General features: G+C 50.6%; 1 protein-coding gene across 1 annotated transcript in view; it reads right to left on the reverse strand.

Annotated features, from left to right (window-relative positions):
* Positions 1 to 22,465, reverse strand: part of LOC140406298 (histone deacetylase 4-like) — a gene marked incomplete at its 3' end in the record, with an annotated part of 165,034 nt that overhangs the window by 20,071 nt on the left and 122,498 nt on the right. The window lies entirely within an intron of this gene.

A 22,465-nucleotide genomic window follows, 5' to 3' on the forward strand; every position in this document is an offset into this window, starting at 1 on the left:
AAGTCCCTCCACATTAACAAGATCCGTCACCGGGCTACCAGGGAGGCATAGGCCAAGACGTCGGCGTCTTTCGCCCCCTGAACTCCCGGATCTTCCAACACGCCAAAGATGGCTACCTCCGGACTCAGCACCACCCGTGTTTTTTGCACCGTGGATATTATCTTAGCAAAACCCTGCCAAAACCCTCTAAGCTTCGGGCATGCCCATAACATGTGGACATGATTTGCTGGGCTTCCCACGCACCTCGCACACCTATCTTCTACCCAGAAAAACTTGCTCATCCTAGCCACTGTCATGTGTGCCCAGTGGACTACCTTAAATTGTATCAGGCTAAGCCTGGCACATGATGAGGAGGTATTAACCCAGCTTAGGGCATCTGCCCAGAGATCCGCCTCTATCTCTCCACCTAGCTCATCAGCCCACTTGCCATTAAGCTCCTCCAACGGGGTTTCCTACGCCTCCGAAAGCTCCTGGTAAATATCTGATACCTTCCCCTCCCCCACCCAGGTACTGGCAACTACTCTATCCTATATCCCCAGTGGCGGCAGCAGCGGAAAGGCCGGCACCTGTTTTCTCAGGAAGTCTCGCACCTGCAAATACCTAAAACTATTCCCTGCTAGCAATTTAAATTTATCCTCCAAGGCTTTCAAGCTGGAAAGCTCCCATCAATAAATAGATCCCCCATCTTTCTAATTCCTGCCCTTTGCCAACTCCGGAACCCGCCATCTAGCCTACCCGGTACAAACCTATCATTATTATAAATCTGGGTCCAAATCGGTGCTCCCTCCTCTCTCTTATATCTCCTCCATTGCCCCCAGATTCTCAAAGCTGCCACCACCACCGGACTTGTGGAGTATCGGGCCGGCGAGAACGGAAGAGGTGCTGTTATCAGTGCTCCCAAACTGGTGTCTTTACATGACGCCGCCTTCATCCGCTCCCATGCTGACCCCTCCCCCACTACCCATTTCCTAATCAATGATATTAGCCACCCAGTAGTAATTAGAAAGTTCGGCAGCGCCAACCCACCCTCCCCTCAACTGCGCTCCAGTGACTTTCTTTATTCGTGGGGTTTTGCCCGACCACACAAAGCCCAAAATAATCTTATTCACCCGCTTGAAAAAGGCCTCAGGGATGAAGATGGGGAGGCACTGAAAGACAAACAGAAATCTGGGGAGGACCTTCATTTTCACGGTCTGCACCCTCCCCGCCAGTGATAGCGGGAGCATGTCCCATCTCTTCAAGCTCCTTCCATTAGTTCTACCAACCGGGATTGGATTATGCAGTACCTCCCATTCTCGGGCCACCCGGATTCCCAGATATCGAAAGCTCTTCCCTACCATTCTAAGCGGTAGCTCTCCCAGTCTCTCCTCCTGGCCTCTTGCCTGGATCACAAACATCTCGCTTTTCCCCATGTTCAATTTATACCCCGAAAAATTGACAAATTCCCCCAAGATTTGCATTACTTATCCCATCCTCTCCAGGGGGACCGAAATGTACAAGAGCAGGTCATCTGCGTAGAGCGAGACCCAGTGCTCCACCCCCCCCCCCCCCCCCCGAACCAGCCCTTTCCAGTTCCTAGAGGCTATAACACCATGGCTAATGGCTCTATGGCCAGAGCAAACAGTAGCGGGGAGAGGGGGCACCCTTGTCTCGTCCCTCGGTATAGTTTAAAATATCCTTCTCCTGTTTCAAGTTCAATGAAGTAGAGGCCTGCAACACTGTTGGGGGAGGACTCCCTTCTCTCTTGCTTCGTTAAATGTGCTCACCAGCAGTGGGCTCAATATCTCTGAAAACTTCTTATAGAATTCCACTGGTTAGCCGTCAGGCCCCAGGACCTTGCCCGACTGCATGCCCTCCAGCCCCTTGATTATTTCCTCAATCTCAATTGGGGCTCCCAGCCCCTCCACCAGGTCCTCCTCCACCCTCGGGAACCTCAAGTGATCCAAAAACTGCCTCATCCCCTCTACCCCAACCGGGGGTTCCGACTCTCATAATCTACTATAGAAGTCCTTAAACACCTCGTTTACCCCGCTGGGCCCAGGACAGTATTACCGGCTCTACTCTTTACTTTACCTATCTCCCTAGCCGCCTCTCTTTTCCTGAGCTGGTGCACCAACATTCTGCTTGCCTTTTCCCCGTACTCATAGATCACCCCCCTTGCCTTCCTCAACTGTTCCACTGCTTTCCCTGTGGTCAACAGCCCAAACTCTGCGTGTAGCCTCCGCCGCTCCTTCAGTAGCCCCGCGTCCGGGGCCTCCGAGTATCTCCTGTCCACCTGGAGTATCTCCTCAACTAACCTATCCCAGTCAGCCCGTTCCACCTTTTCTCTGTGGGCCCGTATCGAGATTAATTCCCCTTTGACTACTGCCTTCAAAGCTTCCCAGACCGTCGCTGCAGAGGCCTCCCCCGTATCATTTGTTTCCAGGTAGTTCTGGATGGACTTGTTAACCCGCCCACAGATCGCTTCGTCCGCTAGCAATCCCACATCCAGTCTCCACACTAACCCGTAGATCCACCCTGTGCGGGGCATGATCCGACACTGCGATTGCCGAGTATTCAGTATCCACCACCTTCGGTATTAGTGCCCCGCTCAGAACAAAAAAGTCGATGCGAATATACCTTGTGGCATGTGGAAAAAAAGGAAAACTCCTTTGTCCTCGGCCGTGCAAACCTCCATGGGACTACTCCTCCCATCTGTTCCATAAAACCCTTCAATTCCTTTGCCGCAGCCGGCCTTCTCCCCGTCCTAGATTTTGACCGGTCCAATTCCGGATCAATCACTGTATTGAAGTCCCCTCCCATGATCAGGTTATGTGACTCTAAGTCTGGGATTTTACTTAACACCCGCCTCATAAATTCCACGTCGTCCCAATTCGGAGCATACATGTTCACAAGTACCAGTCGCACCCCCTCCAACCTCCCACTCACCACTTCATGCAGTACCTACCCCCCCCACCCCCTTGTCTGACACGATTCTCCCTGCTTCGAATGCCACTCGTTTGCTGATCAAGATCACTACCCCCCTGGTCTTTGAGTCCAGTCCTGTGTGGACACTTGGCTGACCCACCACTTCCTCAATCTCGTCTGGTCTGTAACCTTTAGGTGTGTCTCTTGCAGCATTGCCACGTCCACCTTCAGCCCCCTCAAATGCGCGAACACGCGAGCTCTCTTGACCGGCTCATTCAACCCTCTAACGTTCCATGTAACCATCCTGGTCGGGGGACCTCCAACCCCAACCCGAATCCCCCCCCCCTCCCCTCTCCCCCTTCGGCCAGCCTTGAGCTCACGCCCTCCGCTTCCGCGAGTCCTCGGGCAGTCGCTGTTCCTGACATCCCATTTGTCCCCTAGTAACAGCTCTTCTCCTATCAGCAAAACAGCTCCCACCCCTTCCCTCTCCCCCCTAGCAACAACGCTAGAAACGCAATCCCCCAAGTCAAACTCCAGCTTAACACCTGCTCACTTCCCACTGCACTTCCGAGAGTCAGCTGACCCATGCTGACTTGGTAGCTCCCGCCCCTGGCACCAAGCAGTCTGTCTCCATATTGTACTCTCCTCTCTTCCCCCCCCCACATGAATAAACATTTTAAAAGCATCATATTCCCCAGTAAACAATCAGAAAAAAGTGAAGAAACAGTCACTTTAGAAAATAGTCACCCAAAAAGCAGAACCAAATTCAAAGCCACTCCCCCCTCTAACCAGCTCCCTGCAAGACGAAACAACCTTTAACCACCCACACAGCCCATCATTTCACATAGCCCTGCTTAAATTTCCACATTCCAGCGCTACTTAAATTTCTACAATCCAGCACAACAAATTGCCGCCACAGTACTTCTCCAAGGCTTCAGTGTCTTTTAAATCGCCTCTAGTTTCATTTCTTTAATAAAGGTCCATACTTCGTCTGGCATTTCAAAGTAGAAGTTCCGTTCCTCATGTGTGACCCACAGGCGGGCTGGGTACACTATCCCGAACTTCACCCCTTCTTAAAGAGGGTAGTTTTTGCCCGATTGAACCCAGCTCGCCTCTTGGCCAAATCCACTCCCAGGTCCTGATAGATGCGCAACTCACAGTTCTCCCACTTGCTGCTCCGTTCTTTCTTGGCCCACCGCAAAACGTGTTCCTTGTCCATGATACGATGAAAACGTACCACCATGGCCCTCGGCGGCTCGTTTGCTCGGGGCTTCCTCGCGAGGGCTCTGTGCGCTCTGTCCAATTCCAGGGGCCAAGGGAACGCCCCAGCCCCCTCAACTTCTCCAACGGCCGTCACATTAGCCCTTGCATCCGATCCCTCACTGCCTTCAGGGAGGCCAACAATTCTGAGATTCTGCCTCCTCGACCTATTCTCCAGGTCCTCCAGCTTTTCCTGCATTCTTTTCTGACGGTCGTTCATCATCCCCACCTTGCTTTCCAGCACAGTTATATACTCCTCGTGCTCGGACAACTTTTGTTCCACCTCCTGGATCGCTCTCCCGTGGGTTTCCTGATTCTGAACCGCTTGATCAATCGAAGCCTTAATCGGGTCCAGTGTGTCCTTCTTCAGCTTGGCGAAGCAATCCTTGAAAAACTTCACCAGCTGCTCCGTCGACCACTGTGCCATCTCCCCACTGCCCTGTTGCCCCGCCATGCTGTCCCGTGCTACCAGCTCTACTTGCGTCTCCCTTATAGGACTTTGTCTTCTCACACAGCCACTTCTGGTCCAATTCTCCATACACCGGAGGGGGATTTCTCCTCACTGTCTCACTCTTCACTGATTTATCCCATAAAATCCGGGAAAAAACAGGGGAAAAAGGTCCAAAAGTCCGTTACAGGCGGGAGCTATCAAATGTGCGACCTACTCCTCCATGGCTGCCACTGGAAGTCCGAGCAGTGGCTTTTCTAACTGCCTTACAGCAACACCAAGTTGCTCTGGGGCCCCAAAAGCTCCTTCATGGCCAGGCCACTGTGACTGAAAACTGGTACAGATTCACTATACTCAGCAGAGAATGGGGCTTTGCTGCACCGTTCTGGGTAGTTAGTTGCACAGTGGTAAAGCATGTCAATTACTATATCCATTTTATCCTATTTTGGATGGACTTTCATTCAGACTTGATTGAATGAAAAACTCAAACAAAAACGTACCAGTCTGAGTTAGCAGTACGGGCAAATTGTCAAAATATATTTAGAATAGAAATATGGTTGTGCTAAGTGTAGTTAGTCAATGAATAATACTTTTCACAATATCTGCATCTTTGAACTGTTTACGGAAGATTCTTACAAATTAAGTTTCTTCGTTTTTGTTTTGCAAAGACAAGTTTTGAAACATCCTGCATCTTAAAGCTAATTATAGTGTAACATCTCAATAAATAAAGAAAATAATGTTTGTGTCTTGTGAGCTTTTTTTAATGCAGCAAAGAATTCTGTAATTTATTTTTTTGCTGGTGTTTGGAGGTTATCAGCTTTTGCTTCCAGTGCACAAGTTTAAACATCTCTTTTAACTTGGCAAATCAATAAATAACGTGCAGTGGAAAATTTACTCACTAACTTTGGAAATTTTCAGTTTTGACACATCTTCATTTATATCCTCTACAGTCACTGTTTCCAAGACTTGCAGAAGAAAAAAAGTTCTGCATCAGGCTCAGGTTCCGTGGCTCCCTCTCCTTCCTGCACCTCTCCTTCCGGCCTTCCGAACCCTGGCTATGCTGCACTACCTACATCACTCACCCCACCCGGGTTGTAAAACTATGCTACCCATATCCTTACCTGCAGCAGGTCCTGATCACCCATCACCACTAAACTCACACTTACAGTAAGCCCCAGTACCTCAATAGTTCTAATTGAAGATACTCATCCTTGCGTTTCAAATCCCTTAGAGGGCAGCATGCTGTAGCACAGTGGTTAGCACTGTTGCTTCACAGCACCAGGGACCCGGGTTCGATTCCCGGCTTGGGTCACTGTCTGTGCGGAGTCTGCACGCTCTCCCAGTGTCTGCTTGGGTTTCCGCCGGGTGCTCCAGTTTCCTCTCACAAGTCCGGAAAGACGTGCTTGTTAGGTGAATTCGAAATTCTGAATTCTCCCTCTGTGTACCCGAACAGGCGATGAGGAGATTTTCACAGTAACTTCATTGCAGTGTTAACGTATGCCTACTTGTGCCACTAATAAAGATTATTATAAGAAATGCCATATTCCACTTTGGTAACATCCTCCAGCTCTAGAATTCTCTAAGAGCTCTGCATTCCTCCAACTATGGCTTCTTGTGCACCCAGCTTACATTGGTCCATGAATTCCCTCCCTAAAACTCTCCACATCTCGACTTTGTTGTCCTTCTTTAAGACCTTTTAAATGGACCTCTTGACCAAGCCTTCCAATTACTCCACCGAATACCATGATCTTTTGCTCGCATCAATTATTGTCTGCTTACGCTGTCATGAAGTTTGTTGAAACCCTGGATCATTTTTCTATGTTAAAGATGATATCTAAATGCAAGGTGTTGTTTTTGAGCCTGTTAAATAGGATTGAATTTTATAGCCCCCTCCTTTGTATTTATAGGTAGGAGCATGTAAAATAAAATGGATGCCTAAGGCATCAGCCAGCCACCCATCCTTTTGGTCAATTGAGGCCTTTGAGTTGGCAAGGGCCCCCCAAGATGGTACATCACTTTTTCCATCCCTCCCTGCCTTCTAGAACCCAACCCACAAGCCCTTTCCCTCTCCTCGCTAAGGTTCCAATCTCTCCCCGAAAAACCCTGGACATAACTTTCAGTTCGGTATCTGAGGCTCTTCTTCTCAGGACTCCTGATCGTCCCAGAAGTGCCCACTGTTATATTTTAGCACTGCTGGGATTATTCAGCTGCTGGCTAATCAGCTCAAAGGCAGGACTTTGTGTGCATGAGGAGCAGAAGTCTTACTCTCACATTGTTAAGGCCACCCCCAGAGTACTGGCAAGCAACATTCCCCGCCCTCTTTCCCCCACAATAATATTCACCCCATGTAACTAATTTTAAATTAGAATATGCAAGTTGTTGTTCGGTAAGAAAGTTAACTTTTTTTTTTAAAAAGTGTTTTTTATTGAGTTTTTGGTATGCAAAACAAATATAAATACGAACAAACAGTGGGAGTTAAACAAGAGAATGTATAAGAAGTAAAACTAGAACTATTTACACCAAGGTCGGTTTTGACTATTTACATAAATACATCACAGTTTCCCCTTCCTTTTCTTTTATTCCTTCCTTACAGTGTTTGCTGCGGTGATTGTGGCCCCCTGCGTTACGCTCCCCACCGGTTTTCCCTTTGCTTTTCTTCGCTTTGGTTCAGGTTGTTGTTGCCCCTGCCCCCCAGGATGGTATGTTGCCTCCCTGGTGCTAGGGCCAAGGATGTCTCGGAGCGGGTACAGGACATTCTGGAGCGGGAGGGTGGATACCCAGTGGCCGTGGTACACATTGGTACAAACAACATTGGTAAAAAAAGGGATGAGGTCTTAAAAGCAGAATACAGGGAGTTGGGAAGGAAGTTAAGAAATCGGACCTCGAAGGTAGTGATCTCAGGATTACTACTGGTGCCACGTGCTAGTCAAAGTAGAAATGACAGGATATATAGCATGAATACGTGGCTGAAGGGATGGTACCAGGTTTCAGCTTGAAGGGGTGAGGGTGGTCCTAGTGAATGTTTACGCTCCAAACTGGGATGATGTAGATTTCATCAAAAGGCTGCTGGGGAAAATCCCCGACTTGCATTCGCACAAGCTGATTATGGGTGGGGACTTTAATACAGTCCTTGATCCCGACCTGGATCGGCCGTGCTCCAGAACGGGCAGGGTCCCGGCAATGGCAAGGGAACTGAGGGGGTTCATGGAACAAATGGGGGGGTAGACCCCTGGAGAATCAGTCGGCCGACGGGGAAGGAGTTCTCTTTCTATTCACATGTTCACAAGGTTTATTCTCGTATTGACTTCTTTATTATGAGTAGGGACTTTTTGGAGGGGGTGAGGGATACAGAATATTCGGCGATCACTATTTCGGGCCATGCTCCACATTGGGTCGACCTGCAGGTCTGCAAAGAAAGTTACCAGCGCCCACAATGGAGGTTAGAGGTGGGATTGTTGGCAGATGAGGGAGTGCGTGAGAGAGTGGGGAAATGCATGCAGAACTACCTGCAGGTCAGTGATACAGGGGAAGTCTCAGCAGCGGTGCTCTGGGAGGCGCTGAAGGCGGTGGTGAGAGGGGAACTGATCTCAATCCGAGCCCATAGGGGCAGAACGGACAGGGCGGAGATGGACAGACTGGTTCAGGAGATGATACGGACGGACAGGGAATATGCGGAGTCCCCGAGGGCAGAGCTACTTGGGGAACGACGGAGATTGCAGGCAGAGCTGGGGGCACTATCCACTGGGAAGGCCGTAGAGCAGCTCAGAAAGGCAAGGGGCGCGGTGTACGAGTATGGGGAGAAAGCCAGCAGAATGCTTGCACAGTAACTTAGGAAGAGGGAGACGGCCAGGGAAATAGGAACGGTAGTGGGCGGGGCAGGGAACCAGGTTGGAGACCCGGCAGGATTGAACAGGTATTCAGGGACTTTTACAGCAAGCTGTATACCTCGGAACACCCCACGGGGCCGGAAGGGATGAGGCGCTTCTTAGATGGGCTTACCTTCCCAAAGGTGGGCAGGGGGATGGTAGAGGGGCTGGGGGCCCCAATTAGGGCTGAAGAAGTAATGGGGGGCCTGAATGGGGGCAGTCGGGTAAAGCCCCGGGGCCGGACGGGTATCCAGTGGAGTTCTACAAAAAGTTCTCGGGGATAGTGGGGCCGGCGCTGGTTAGGGTGTTTAACGAGGCGAAGGACAATGGGGTGTTACCCCCGACGATGTCGCAAGCCACCATCTCGCTGATATTAAAACGGGATAAACATCCGGAAGCCTGTGGGTCCTATAGGCCAATCTCCTTGATTAATGTTGACGCTAAACTGCTGGCCAAGATCCTGGCGTCCAGAATCGAAGACTGTGTACCGGACGTGATTGTGGAGGACCAAACGGGGTTTGTAAAGGGCAGGCAGCTGGCAGCCAACCTAAGAAGGCTGCTTAATGTGATTATGATGCCTCTGGAGGGCAGAGAGGTGGAGGTAGTGGTGGCAGCAATGGATGCCGAAAAGGCTTTTGACCGGGTGGAGTGGGACTATTACGGGGAGGTGCTGGGACGGTTTGGGTTTGGGGAAGGCTTTGTGGACTGAGTTAGACTGCTATATCAGGCCCCGGAGGCTAGTGTAAGGACGAACAGGACGACATCTGAGTATTTCCGACTATACTGTGGGACAAGACAGGGATGCCCCCTCTTGCCGTTGCTGTTTGCATTGGCCATAGAGCCGCTGGCAATTGCTCTGAGAGCCGCAAGGGGATGGAAGGGAATGGTCGGGGGGGGGGGGGGGGGGGGGGGGGGGGGGGGTAGAACACAAGGTCTCGCTCTACACGGATGACCTGCTTTTGTACGTGTCGGATCCAGTGGCAGGGATGGTCGGGATTATGGAAATCATTGGGGAATTTGGCCGGTTTTCAGGGTACAAGTTGAACATGGCAAAGAGCGAGATGTTTGTGGTGAAGGCGAGGGGTCAGGAGAATAGGCTGAGGGAACTACCGTTTAGGCTGGTTGGGGAAAGTTTTAGGTATTTAGGGATACGAGTGGCACGGACTGGATAAGGATGCATAAGTTGAACTTGTCTAGGCTGGTGGAGCAAATGCGGAGCAAGTTTCGGAGATGGGATGCGCTCCCGCTGTCACTAGCGGGGAGTACTGATGGTGAAGATGACGATCCTCCCGAGATTCCTGTTTATTTTTCAGTGTCTCCCTATTTTCATTTCGCGGTCCTTCTTTAAAAGGATCAATAAAATCATCCTGGGATTTGTTTGGGCGGGGAAGTCCCCGCAGGTAAAGAGGGGGATGCTGGAGCGGAACCGTAGCGAGGGGGGACGGGCGTTGCCGAACCTCAGCAACTACTACTGGGCGGCTAACATAGCCATGATAAGGAAATGGATGGTGGGTACGGGGTCGGTTTGGGAGCGGGTGGAGGTTGCTTCGTGCAGGGGCACCAGCTTGGCAGCCCTGGTCACGGCTTCTCTGCCGCTCCCGCCGGTCAGGTACTCCACCAGCCCTATAGTGGTGGCAGCTCTGCGGATTTGGGGTCAATGGAGGGGGAAGCATGCGGGGGAAGTGAGAGCGTCGGTCTGGTCCCCAATATGCGATAACCACCGATTTGCCCCGGGGAAGATGGACGGCTGGTTTCGAGCGTGGCGGAGGTGGGAACGATGGCCGACTTGTTCCTGGAAGGGAGCTTTGCGAGCATGAGGGCGCTGGAGGAGAAGTTCGGGCTGGCAAGGGGAAATGACTTTCGGTACTTGCAGGTGCTGGATTTCGTACGTAGACAGGTCCCGTCCTTTCCACGCCTTCCACCAAGAGGGATCCAGGACAGGGTAGTTTCCAGGTGAGAGGTAGGAGAGGGGAGAGTCTCGGATGTTTATAAGGAGCTTATGGGAGCGGAGGACACAGGGACTGAGGAACTGAAACTCAAGTGGGAGGAGGAGCTTGGTGGGGAGTTGGAGGGAGGCGTATGGGCAGACGCTCTGAGGAGGATAAATGCAACCGCAACATGAGCCAGGCTCGGCCTGATTCAGTTCAAGGTAGTTCACCGGGCCCACATGACGGTGGCCCGGATGAGTAAATTCTTTGGGCTGGAGGACAAGTGTGCTAGATGTGCGGGAGGACCAGCGAACCATGTCCACATGTTCTGGGCGTGCCCAAAACTTTGGGGGTACTGGTAGGGATTTGCAGACGTCATGTCCCGGGTACTGAAAACAAGGGTGGCGATGGTCATGGGGTGGCTATTTTTGGGGTGTCGGAGGACCGGGGAGTCCAGGAGGGGATAGAGGCCGGCGTTGTGGCCTTTGATTCCCTGGTAGCCCGGCGATGAATACTGTTGGCCTGGAGGGATTCAAAGCCCCCAAAGACCGATGTATGGCTGTCGGACATGGCAAGTTTTCTCAGCTTGGAAAAAAATCAAGTTCGCCTTACGAGGATCACTATCGGGGTTCGCCCGGAGGTGGCAACCATTCATTGACTTCTTCGTGGGGAACTAATCGTCCCCTAATCGGAACTCAGTGGTTGGGGGGAGGGGGCGGGGGGGTAAAATAGTGTAGAGTCGGGGGGAAGAATAGGCGGGTCTTTTTGCGAGAGAGGAACTGTTATTTGCACTATGTTTTTGTAATTGATATTTGCACACTAATGTATATTGTTGCTGTTTACAATGCCAAAAATACCTCAATAAAATTGTTTGTTAAAAAAAAGAAACAAAAGACAATAAGAGGGAAAGTGTATGACAGAGAAGCCACAGTCAAAAATCAAAAAGAGCGAAAGTACAAGGTACAGTGACTGAGGGGTTCTCAGTGAATAGACCCAGTAATACTAAAAGGAATAAAACGGGAAGTAAAAACATAAATGGAAAGCGACGCGGCAGGTTGTTACATGAAGATATGGGTTCAACGAAAAGGAAAATTTAGGGGAACATTAAGAGGAAAAATAACTTAGGAGAGGTTACTGATCAAGGTGTTAAGATTCAAAACAGAGGTATAAAAGCCAACATAAGTGTACTTTACCTGAATGCTCGTAGTATTCGGAATAAGGTAAATGAGTTGATGGCGCAAATCATCGTGAATGACTATGATTTAGTGGCCATTACTGAAACATGGTTAAAGGATGGTCATGTCTGGGTGTTAAATATCCAAGGGTATCAAACTATTCGGAAGGTCAGAGTGGATGGTAAAAGGAGGTGGTGTAGCTGTTATTTAAGGATGATATCCGGGCAATAGTAAGGGGTGACATTGGTGCTATGGAGGATATGGTTGAATCCATTTGGGTAGAAATCAGGAATAGTAAGGCGAAAAAGTCACTGATAGGAGTAGTCTATAGGCCATCAAATAGTAACATTATGGTGAGGCAGGCAAGAAACAAAGAAATAACTGATGCATGTAGAAATGGTACAGCAGTTATCAAGGGGGATTTTAATCTACATGATGATTAGTTTAACCAGGTTGGTCAAGGCGGCCTTGAGGAGGAGTTTATAGAATATATCTGTGATAGTTTCCTAGAACAGTACGTAATGGAACCTATGAGGGAACAAGCGGTCCTAGATCTGGCCTGTGTAATGAGACAGGAATGATTAATGATCTCATTGTTAGGGATCCTCTCGGAAGGAACGATCATAATATGGTGGAATTTAAAATACAGATGGAGGGTGAGAAGGTAAAATCAAGCACTAGTGTTTTGTGCTTAAACAAAGGAGATTACAATGGGATGAGAGAAGAGGTAGACTGGGAGCAAAGACTTCATGGTGAAACAGTTGAGGAACAGTGGAGAACCTTCCAAACGATTTTTCACAGTGCTCAGCAAAAGTTTATACCAACAAAAAGGAAGGACGGTAGAAAGAGAGAAAATCGACCATGGATATCTAAGGAAATAAGGGAGAGTATCAAATTGAAGGAAAAAGCACACAAAGTGGCAAAGGTTAGTGGGAGACTAGAGGATTGGGAAATTTTTAGGGCGCAACAGAAAGCTACTAAAAAAAGCTATAAAGAAGAGTAAGAAAGATTATGAGAGTAAACTTGCTCAGAATATAAAAACAGACAGTAAAAGTTTCTACAAATTTATAAAACAAAAAAAGAGTGGCTCAGGTAAATATTGGTCCTTTAGAGGATGAGAAGGGAGATTTAATAATGGGAGATGAGGAAATGGCTGAGGAACTGAACAGGTTTTTTGGGTCGGTCTTCACAGTGGAAGACACAAATGACATGCCAGTGACTGATGGAAATGAGGCTATGACAGCTGAGGACCTTGAAATGATTGTTATCACTAAGGAGGTAGTGATGGGCAAGCTAATGGGGCTAAAGGTAGACAAGTTTCCTAGCCCTGCTGGAATGCATCCCAGAGATGCTAAAAGAGATGGCTAGGGAAATTGCAAATGCACTAGTGGTAATTTATCAAAATTCACTAGACTCTGGGGTGGTCCCGGCGGATTGAAAATTAGCAAACGTGACACCACTGTTTAAAAAAGGAGGTAGGCGAGGACTTCCGGTTGCGGCTATGCCTGGGTAGGTCGCACGTTCGGCAGCTCCCGCCGTGAACGGACTTTTGGGCCCTCTTGAGGAGCCCCAGCGGCACTTGGACGACGATTCCCGGTGTGGGAAGGCAGCAGTAAGGTTCCCCCAGCACTGTATGGAGTGGACCAGGAGTGGAGCGGTCAAAAAAGTGATCTTGGAGAAGAGAGGAGAACGGGCGCGAAGAAGTAAGATGGCGGCGGGCGGAGACTAGGCAGCGTGGGCGCAATGGTTGCGGAAGCAGCAGGAGTTCCTGAAAAGCTGCTTTGCGGAGCTGAAAACAGAGATGCTGGCCCCAATGAAAGCGTCGATTGAGAGGCTGGTGGAGACCCAGAAGGCTCAAGGGACGGCGATTAGAGAGGAACAGCAGAAAGCCTCTGAAAACGAGGACGAGATCCTGGGCCTGGAGGTGAAAGTGGAGGTGCACGAGGCGCTGCATAAAAAGTGGCAGGAAATGTTTGAGGACCTGGAGAACAGGTCGAGGAGGAAGAATCTCCAGATTCTGGGTCTCCATGAAGGTGTGGAGGGATCCGACATCGGGACATATGTCGCCATGATGCTGAATACGCTAATGGGCGCGGGAGCCTTCCCGAAGCCCCTGGAGCTGGTTGGGGCTGACAGAGTCCTGGTAAGGACGCCCAAGGCAAATGAGCCGCCAAGGGCCGTAGTGGTGAGGTTTCACCGCTTCACGGACAGAGAGTGTGTCCTGAAAAGAATGGAGCAGCAGGTGGGAGAATACGGAGATGCGCATCTACCAAGACTGGAGTGCAGAGCTGGCCAAGAAGAGGGCAGGATTCAACCAGGCCAAGGTGGTTCTCCACCGAAAGGTGGTGAAGTTCGGGCTGTTGCAGCCAGCGCGATTGTGGGTCACTTTTCAGGACCGCCACCATTATTTTGATACGCCGGAGGAGGCGTGGACCTTTATTCAGTAAATTTGACTCGAACTAATGGTTTGCTATGGGTTTTGGGAAAGCTGAGGAGTGGGAAGGGGTGATTGGATGTGCTTTGTGTGTTTTAATGGCCATGGGTATTGTTTTGGAGGGGCCACTCCTCGCGTTCAAAGGGTGGAGGGGGGGGGGGGGGGGAAGAGGCCCTGGGTCGTTGGGAATTGGGGAGAGGCTGCAGGAGAAAGGAGCTGCGCCACAGGGGGCGGGGCTGGCCCAGGTAGAAAATCGCATGCTTTTTTCCCGTGCTAAAGGGGGGGCGTGGCCCGACGGGAGGGGTGGTGCCGGAGGGGTGTCCGTATCGACTTGAAGGGGAAGGGGGGAGACTTTGACGGGGAATCTAAACGGGGGGATCGTTGGCAGTGGCGGGAGCGTCTGGGGTCAGCTGACTTACGGGTGTGCAATGGTGGGAGTAAGGAGGCTAGACAGTTTTCTAGCCGGGGGGGGGGGGGGGGGGGGGGGGGGGGGGGGGGGGGAGACTGGGTTGCTGCTGCATTGGCTGAAGGGGAGCTGGAGGTAAGTGGGAGAGTCGGGGCGGGGATCCCCCGTCTGGGGGGCTGGAGAGTGCGGGAGACTTGGGCACGTGGCTGGCCTAAAAAGGAGATGGCTAGTCGGCAGGAGAGGGGCCGGCAGTCCCCCGATCCGGCTGATCACATGGAATGTGAGGGGCCTGAACGGGCCGGTCAAGAGGGCCCGGGTGTTCACGCACTTAAAGGGACTGAAGGCAAACGTTGCTATGTTGCAGGAGACGCACTTGAAAGTGGTGGATCAGATCAGGCTGAGAAAGGGATGGGTGGGGCAGATCTTTCATTCGGGGCTGGATGCGAAGAGTAGAGGGGTTGCAATCCTGGAGAGTAAGCGGGTGTCGTTCGAGGCGCTGAACATTGTGGCTGATAATGGGTGTCGATATGTGATGGTGAGTGATAGGCTGCAGGGGACCTGGGTGGTGCTGGTGAATGTGTATGCCCCAAATTGGGACGATGCAGGGTTCATGAAGCACATGCCGAGTCGGATCCTGGATCTGGAAGCGGGGAGCCTGATATTTTAATACGGTACTGGACCCGGCACTGGACCGATCCAGGTCGAGGCCGGGCAAGAGGCCAGCTACGGCCAAGGTTCTCAGGTGGTTTATGGATCAGATGGGGGGAGTGGATCCGTGGAGGTTTGCTAGGCCGGCGGCCAGAGTTCTCTTTTTTCTCCCACGTGCATAAGGCCTATTCACGGATAGACTTCTTTGTGGTGAGCAGGGTACGGATTCCAAGAGTGGAGGGAACGGAATATTCGGCCATAGCTATTTCGGTCCACCTCCCGCACTGGGTGGAGTTGGAGTTGGGGGAGGAAAGGAACCAGCGCCCGCTGTGGTGCTTGGACGTGGGACTGTTGGCAGATGAGGAGGTTTGTTGGCGGGTCCGGGGTTGCATTCAGAGATACATAGAGGCCAATGATAATGGGGGGGGGAATGCGGCGGTTCCTGGACCAATTGAGGTTCCCAAGAGTGGAGGAGGGGCAACTGGAAGGCCCGGGGGCCCCGATTGGGATATAGAGGAGCTGGTTACAGGGTTGGGGAGTAGGCGGGCAAGGCCCGGGGGCCTGATGGGTTCCCGGTCGAATTTTACAGGACGTTTGTGGATCTGCTGGGTCCGCTGCTGGTGAGAACCTTCAACGAGGCGAGGGAGGAAGGGATTCTCTCCCCGACAATGTCTCGGGCGCTGATCTCGCTGATCCTTAAGCGGGACAAGGACCCGCTGCAGTGTGGCTCATATAGACCGATCTCGCTCCTTAATGTAAATGCCAAGTTGCTGGCAAAGGTCCTAGCCACAAGGATTGAGGATTGTGTCCTGGGAGTGATACACGAGGACCAGATGGGGTTCGTGAAGGGCAGGCAGTTAAATGCAAATGTGCGGCAGCTCCTGAATGTGATTATGATGCCCTCGGAGGGTGGGGAGGCAGACGTGGTGGCGGCAATGGACGCGGAGACGGCCTTTGATCGGGTGGAGTGGGAGTACCTATGGGAAGTGCTTGGCAGGTTTGGGTTCGGGGAGGGGTTCATAGGGTGGGTCAAATTGTTATACCAGACCCCGGTAGCGAGCGTATCTACGAACCGACGGAGATCAGAATATTTTAGGTTGTCTGTCCCCTCTGTTGTTTGCTTTAGCAATTGAGCCGCTGGCCATGGCGTTGAGGGAATCTAGAAACTGGAGGGGGTTGGTCCGGGGAGGGGAGGAACACCGGGTCTCGTTGTATGCTGATGACCTGCTTTTGTACATCGCAGATGCAGTGGAGGGGATGGTGGAGGTCATGCGGATCCTTCGGGAGTTTGGGGACTTCTCAGGCTACAAGCTTAACGTGGGGAAGAGTGAGCTCTTTGTGGTGCATGCGAGGGGCCAGGAAAGGGGGCTGGAGGAGCTGCCGCTTAAGAGGGCAGAGAGGAGCTTCCGATATTTGGGTATACAGGTGGCCAGGAGTTGGGGGGCCCTGCATAAGCTTAATTTGGCGCGGTTGGTAGACCAGATGAAGGAAGACTTTAGGAGATGGGACATGTTGCCACTCTCACTGGCGGGCAGGGTGCAGTCCGTTAAGATGACAGTCCTCCTTAGGTTCCTGTTTGTGTTCCAGTGCCTGCCCATCCTCATCCCCAAGGCCTTTTTTAAGTGAGTAAGCAGGGGCATTATGGGGTTTGTATGGGCAAGTAAGATCCCGAGGGTCAAGAGGCTGTTTCTGGAGCGTAGTCGGGACAGGGGTGGACTGGCGCTACCGAACCTCTGTAGTTATTATTGGGCAGCCAATGTGGCAATGATTCGGAAATGGGTAATGGAGGGATAGGGGGTGGCGTGGAAAAGATTAGAGGTGGCGTCATGCGTGGGCACTGGCTTGGGAGCGCTGGTGATGGCACCTTTGCCATTACCGCTGACGCGGTACACCACGAGCCCGGTGGTGGCGGCGACACTGAGGATCTGGGGGCAGTGGAGACGGCAGAGGGGCGAGTTGGGGGCCTCAATTTGGTCCCCAATACGGAATAATCATAGGTTTGCACCGGGCGGGATAGATGGCGAATTCCTAAGCTGGCATTGGGCGGGAATTAAAAGGATGGGGGACCTATTTATCGACGGGGCTTTTGCTAGCCTGGGGGCGCTGGAGGAGAAATTTGGGTTACCCCCCGGAAACGCTTTTGGGTACATGCAGGTGAGGGCATTTGTGAGAAGGCAGGTAAGGGAATTTCCGCTGCTTCCCACACGGAGGATTCAGGACAGGGAGACCTCGGGTGTATGGGTGGGAGAGGGCAAGGTCTCAGCGATCTATCAGGAGTTGCAAGAGGCGGAGCAAGCCTCGGTGGAGGAGCTGAAGGGCAAGAGGGAGGAGGAGCTGGGCGAGGAACTGGATGAGGGCTTGTGGGCGGAGCCCTGGGCAAGGTTAACTCCTCGTCGTCTTGCGCCAGACTTAGCCTGATCCAGTTCAAAGTGGTTCACAGGGCACATATGACAGAGCACGTATTTTGGGGTGCAGGACTGATGTGTGAGGTGCTCGGGAAGCCCAGCAAATCACGCCCATATGTTCTGAGTGTGCCCAGCGCTAGAGGGGTTCTGGAGGGGCTTCGCAAAGGCTATGTCCAAAGTCTTGGACACTCGGGTAAAACCGAGCTGGGGGATAGCAATATTCGGGGTATCAGATGAGCCGGGAGTACAGGAGCCGAAAGAGGCCGGAGTTCTGGCCTTTGTGTCCTTGGTAGCCCGGAGGAGGACCCTACTAATGTGGAGGGATGCAAAACCCCCAAGCGTGGAGGATTGTATTAATGACATGGCAGGGTTCATCAAGTTGGAGAGGATAAAGTTTGCCTTGCGAGGGTCTGTGCTGGGGTTCTCCAAGCAGTGGCAACCGTTCCTAGACTTTCTCGCGGAATGTTAGGTGGAGGTCAAGAGCAGCAGCAGCAACCCAGGTGGGAGACGGGGGGGCGGGGGGGGGTTGGCTTGTTTTTATTATTGCAAGGGGCGTTTGCCCCATTTTTGTTCTTAGTTTGTTAGATAATTTAATGTTTAGTGGTTTAAGTTGTTGGAGTAAGGCCCCCCTTTTTTATTTTTCTTATGTATATTTTCTTTCCTTTTTGGAGTGTTTTGTAAAAATTTATTGAAAACCTTGAATAAAGATTTTTTTTTTTTTTTAAAAAGGAGGTAGGCAGAAAGCGGGTAATTATAGGCCAGTGAGCTTAACTTCGATAGTAGGGAAGGTGCTGGAATTTATCATCAAGGAAGAAATAGCGAGGCATCTAGATGGAAATTGTCCCATTGGGCAGACGCAGCATGGGTTCATAAAGGGCAGGTCGTGCCTAACTAATTTAGTGGAATTTTTTGAGCGCATTGCCAGTGTGGTAGATAACGGGGAGTCAATGGATGTGGTATATCTGGATTTCCAGAAAGCTTTTGACAAGGTGCCACACAAAAGGTTGCTGCATAAGATAAAGATGAATAGCATTAAGGGTAAAGTAGTAGCATGGAGAGAAGATTGGTTCATTAATAGAAAGCAAAGAGTGGGGATCAATGGGTGTTTCTCTGGTTGGCAATCAGTAGCTAGTGGTGTCCCTTGGGGTTCAGTGTTGGGCCCACAATTGTTCACAATTTACAATGATGATTTGGAGTTGGGGACCAAGTGCAATGTGTCCAAGTTTGCAGATGACATTAAGATGAGTGGTAAAGCAAAAAGTGCAGAGGATACCGGAAGTCTGCAGAGGGATTTGGATAGGTTACGTGAATGGGCTAGGGTCTGGAACATGGAATACAATGCTGATAAATGTGAGGTTATCCATTTTGGTAGCAATAATAGCAAAAGGGATGATTATTTAAATGATAAAATATTAAAACATGCTGCTGTGCAGAGAGACCTGGGTGTACTAGTGCATGAGTCGCAAAATTTGGTTTACATGTGCAACAGGTGATTAAGAAGGCAAATGGAATTTTGTCCTTCATTTCTAGAGGGATGGAGTTTAAGACTAGGGAGGTTATGCTGCAATTGTATAAGGTATTTGTGAGGCCACCTGAGAAAGGACGTACTGGCGTTGGAGGGTATGCAGACGAGATTCACTAGGTTAATTCCAGAGCTGAAAGGGTTGGATTAAGAGGAGAGGTTGTGTAGACTGGGACTGTACTCGTTGGAATTTAGAAGGATGCGGGGGTATCTTATAGAAATGTATAATATGAAGGGAATAGATAGGATAGATGCAGGCAGGTTGTTTCCACTGGCAGGTGAAAGCAGAACTAGGGAGCATAGCCTCAAAATAAGGGGAAGTAGATTTAGGACTGAGCTTAGGAGGAACTTCTTCACCCAAAGGGTTGTGAATCTATGGAATTCCTTGCCCAGTGAAGCAGTAGAGGCTCCTTCATTAAATGTTTTTAAGATAAAGATAGATAGTTTTTTGAAGAAGAAAGGGATTAAGGGGTTGGTGTTTGGGCCGGAAAGTGGTGCTGAGTCCAAAAAAGATCAGCCATGATCTCATTGAACGGCGGAGCAGGTTCGAGGAGCCAGATGGCCTACTCCTGCTCCTAGTTCTTATGTTCTTTGTGCCTCCTGGTTCTTTTATTGGGCTTGGCAGCGTGCCAACCCTACTTGGGGACATGCCAACCCGACGTCATCAATATGAGCCGGAAGTGATGTATCGTGGGAACCGGATGTGATGTAATGTGGGAATTATACATTGGACCGGACATGATGTCTAGTCAACACCGGATATGACGCTTAGTCACGCCCTCCTCAATAATTAACAGGGTGGTGGTGGTGAGAGATAGCTCCTGGTCTTCCCCAAGTCCAAAAATGAAAGTTTTGTATTTAAAGCCTTTTATTGTTTCATTTTGACAGTATGACATTTTAAATGACATTACAAGTACAATTGAACTAGCTGGATTCTTTTTTCATCTGAGGATACAGTTTAGGTTCTCCAGAGGTACTCGCTTCGCAAATAGGTGTTGGAGTTTGTCCGCTTGATCCAGCAGTCTAAACGTCCATTGATGTGTCCATGTGAGTTATTTCACATTTATCCACCAATTTACCCTTCACTGTGGCTGCCGTTCTAGACATTCCCTCTGTATGAGGGAATAAGGCTTTTACTTTGGTCAAATCTTCGACGTTTGGTTTTGTGCTTCCTTCTGTGATATTCCATTGCGATTTTGGATACTTCATCTGATATTTAATTAACAATTCTACTCTTATCCATCCTTCTACTGATTTTTGAAATATTAGGTCTGGACTCCAACCTGGGTCTGATTTAATCAAGATTTGTGGTGCGTTAGGAACTAATTATATCTTAGACCGTTTGGAAAGTCAACATGATCAGGTGTTCTCAGAAGTATTGGATCTGTGCTTTCCCAATGTGGTGTCAAATGTATTTCACCCACTAACGTAGATACTCCCCCACCCCTCCTGTGTCCTGGCTACGCCCTCCTGATCTTTGGCTTCCTAGTGTTGGCTATCAACAGGTCTTGGAACAATCAAGTGAATAGCCCCACGTTTTGTGGAAGTCTTCTTCCAACCCTTGAATGGCGAATTAAATTTTCTTCATTTGGAGAAATTCCGATAGGTCGGACAGCCAGTTTGCAGCTTTAGGTGGTGCTGTGGACCGCCAGCCGAGCAGGATTCTCCTGTGGGCGATTAGGGAGGCAAAGGCAAGGGCGTCGGTCCTCCTCCCCATGAAGAGATCTGGCTGTTCTGATACTACTACTCTCGGGCATGGCTCCACCCTCAACCCCACCACTTTGGACATTGCCTCAAAGAAGGCTGTCCAGTACCCAGAAAGTCTGGGGCAAAACCAGAACATGTGGGCATGGTTGGCCGGGCTTCCTTGGCACCGTTCGCATCTGTCCTCCATCTCCGGGAAGAACCTGCTCATTCTGGTTCTGGATAAGTGGGCTCTATGTCCCAATTTTAGCTGCATTAGGCTTAGCCTTGCACATGTGGAGGTGGAGTTGACCCTGTGCAGTGCTTCCCTCCAGAGTCCACACCCTATTTAAAACCCCAAGTCTTCCTCCCACTTCTCCCTTGTCTCGTCCAGTTGGGTGTTGACCCCCCTTAGCAGTCGTCCATACATGTCACCACAGTTCTCTTTCCCCAAGATGTCCGCGTCCAGCAGGTCCTCTAGCAGTGACTGTTGTGGTGGTCGTGGGTACGTCCTTGTTTCTTTTCATAGGATGTTTTTGAGTTGTAGGTACTTAAGTTCGTAACCCCCCCCCATCAGCTGGAATCTTTCTGTTTGGAGAAAAGACGCTCTCTCTTGGAGCATTGTTAACCTGTTGTTGGTGTAAAAGTTCTTAATCTGTCAGCCCCCCCCCTGTCCTGTCCCCATCTTTTGAAGGAGGCCCCCATGGTCGCTGGTGTGAACCTGTGGTTGTTGCAGATGGGGGCTTTATCGGACATCTCAGTTAGCCCGAAATGCTATCGCAGTTGGTTCCACAACTGGAGTGTTGCTACCGCCACTGGGCTCGCTGAATATTTATTAGGTGGGGATGGGAGTGCCACCGTGGCTAGGAGCCCTCCTGCATGAGCACCCACTCAGCTTCTGGCTCCTTTATCCACCCCTTTACTCTCTCTGCAGTCACTGCCCAGTGGTAATATTGGTAGGTTTGGAAGGGCTAGGACCCCATTGATCTTGTTCTCTGCAGTACTCTCTTTGGGATCCTTGCATTCTACCCCCCCCACATACAAACGCCATAATCAGTTTGTCCAGTGAGTTGAAAAAGGTCTTGAGGATGTAGATTGGGATGGATCTAAACAGGAAGAGGAACCTGGGCAGCACATTCATTTTGATCGTCTGCACTTTCCCTGCCAGGGAAAGTGGGAGTGTGTTCCATCTCGGCAAGTCCTTTTTAACTTCCTCCATCAGGCTGGTCAGGTTCCACTTCTGGATCCCTGTCCAGTCGTGTTGTGGATCTCTGTCCAGTCATGAGCGATTTGGATTCCTAGTAGCGGAATCTGTGCCATGCCTGTCTAAACGGCAGCCGCTACAGCTCTGCACCTCCCCCTTGCAGGTTCACCGGAAGATCTCACTTTTGCTCAGGTTAAGTTTGTAGCTCGAGAAGGCTCCAAACTCTTTCAAGAGCGCCAAGATTCCTTCCATGCTGCTTCGCGGGTCCGAGATGTAGAGGAGCAGGTCATCTGCATAGAGCGAGACTCTGTGCTCTCTGCCTCCTCTCCGGATCCCTTTCCAATTCTTTGCCATCCTGAGCGTGATCGCTAGTGGCTTGATTGCTAGGGCGAACAGCAGCGGGGACAACGGGCATCCCTGCCTAGTGCCTCTAGGCAGCTGGAAGTACTTAGTGCTGGTGGTGTTTGTCCGTATGCTCTCCGTGGGAGTGTTGTACAGGAGTTTCACCCGGGTGGTGAACCCTGTTCCAAGCCCGAACCGCTCCAGTACCCGAGGTACTTCCATTCGACTGTCGAAGGC

The sequence above is a fragment of the Scyliorhinus torazame genome, unplaced genomic scaffold, assembly GCF_047496885.1.
Source record: "Scyliorhinus torazame isolate Kashiwa2021f unplaced genomic scaffold, sScyTor2.1 scaffold_446, whole genome shotgun sequence".
In the NCBI taxonomy this organism is placed as follows: Eukaryota; Metazoa; Chordata; class Chondrichthyes; order Carcharhiniformes; family Scyliorhinidae; genus Scyliorhinus; species Scyliorhinus torazame.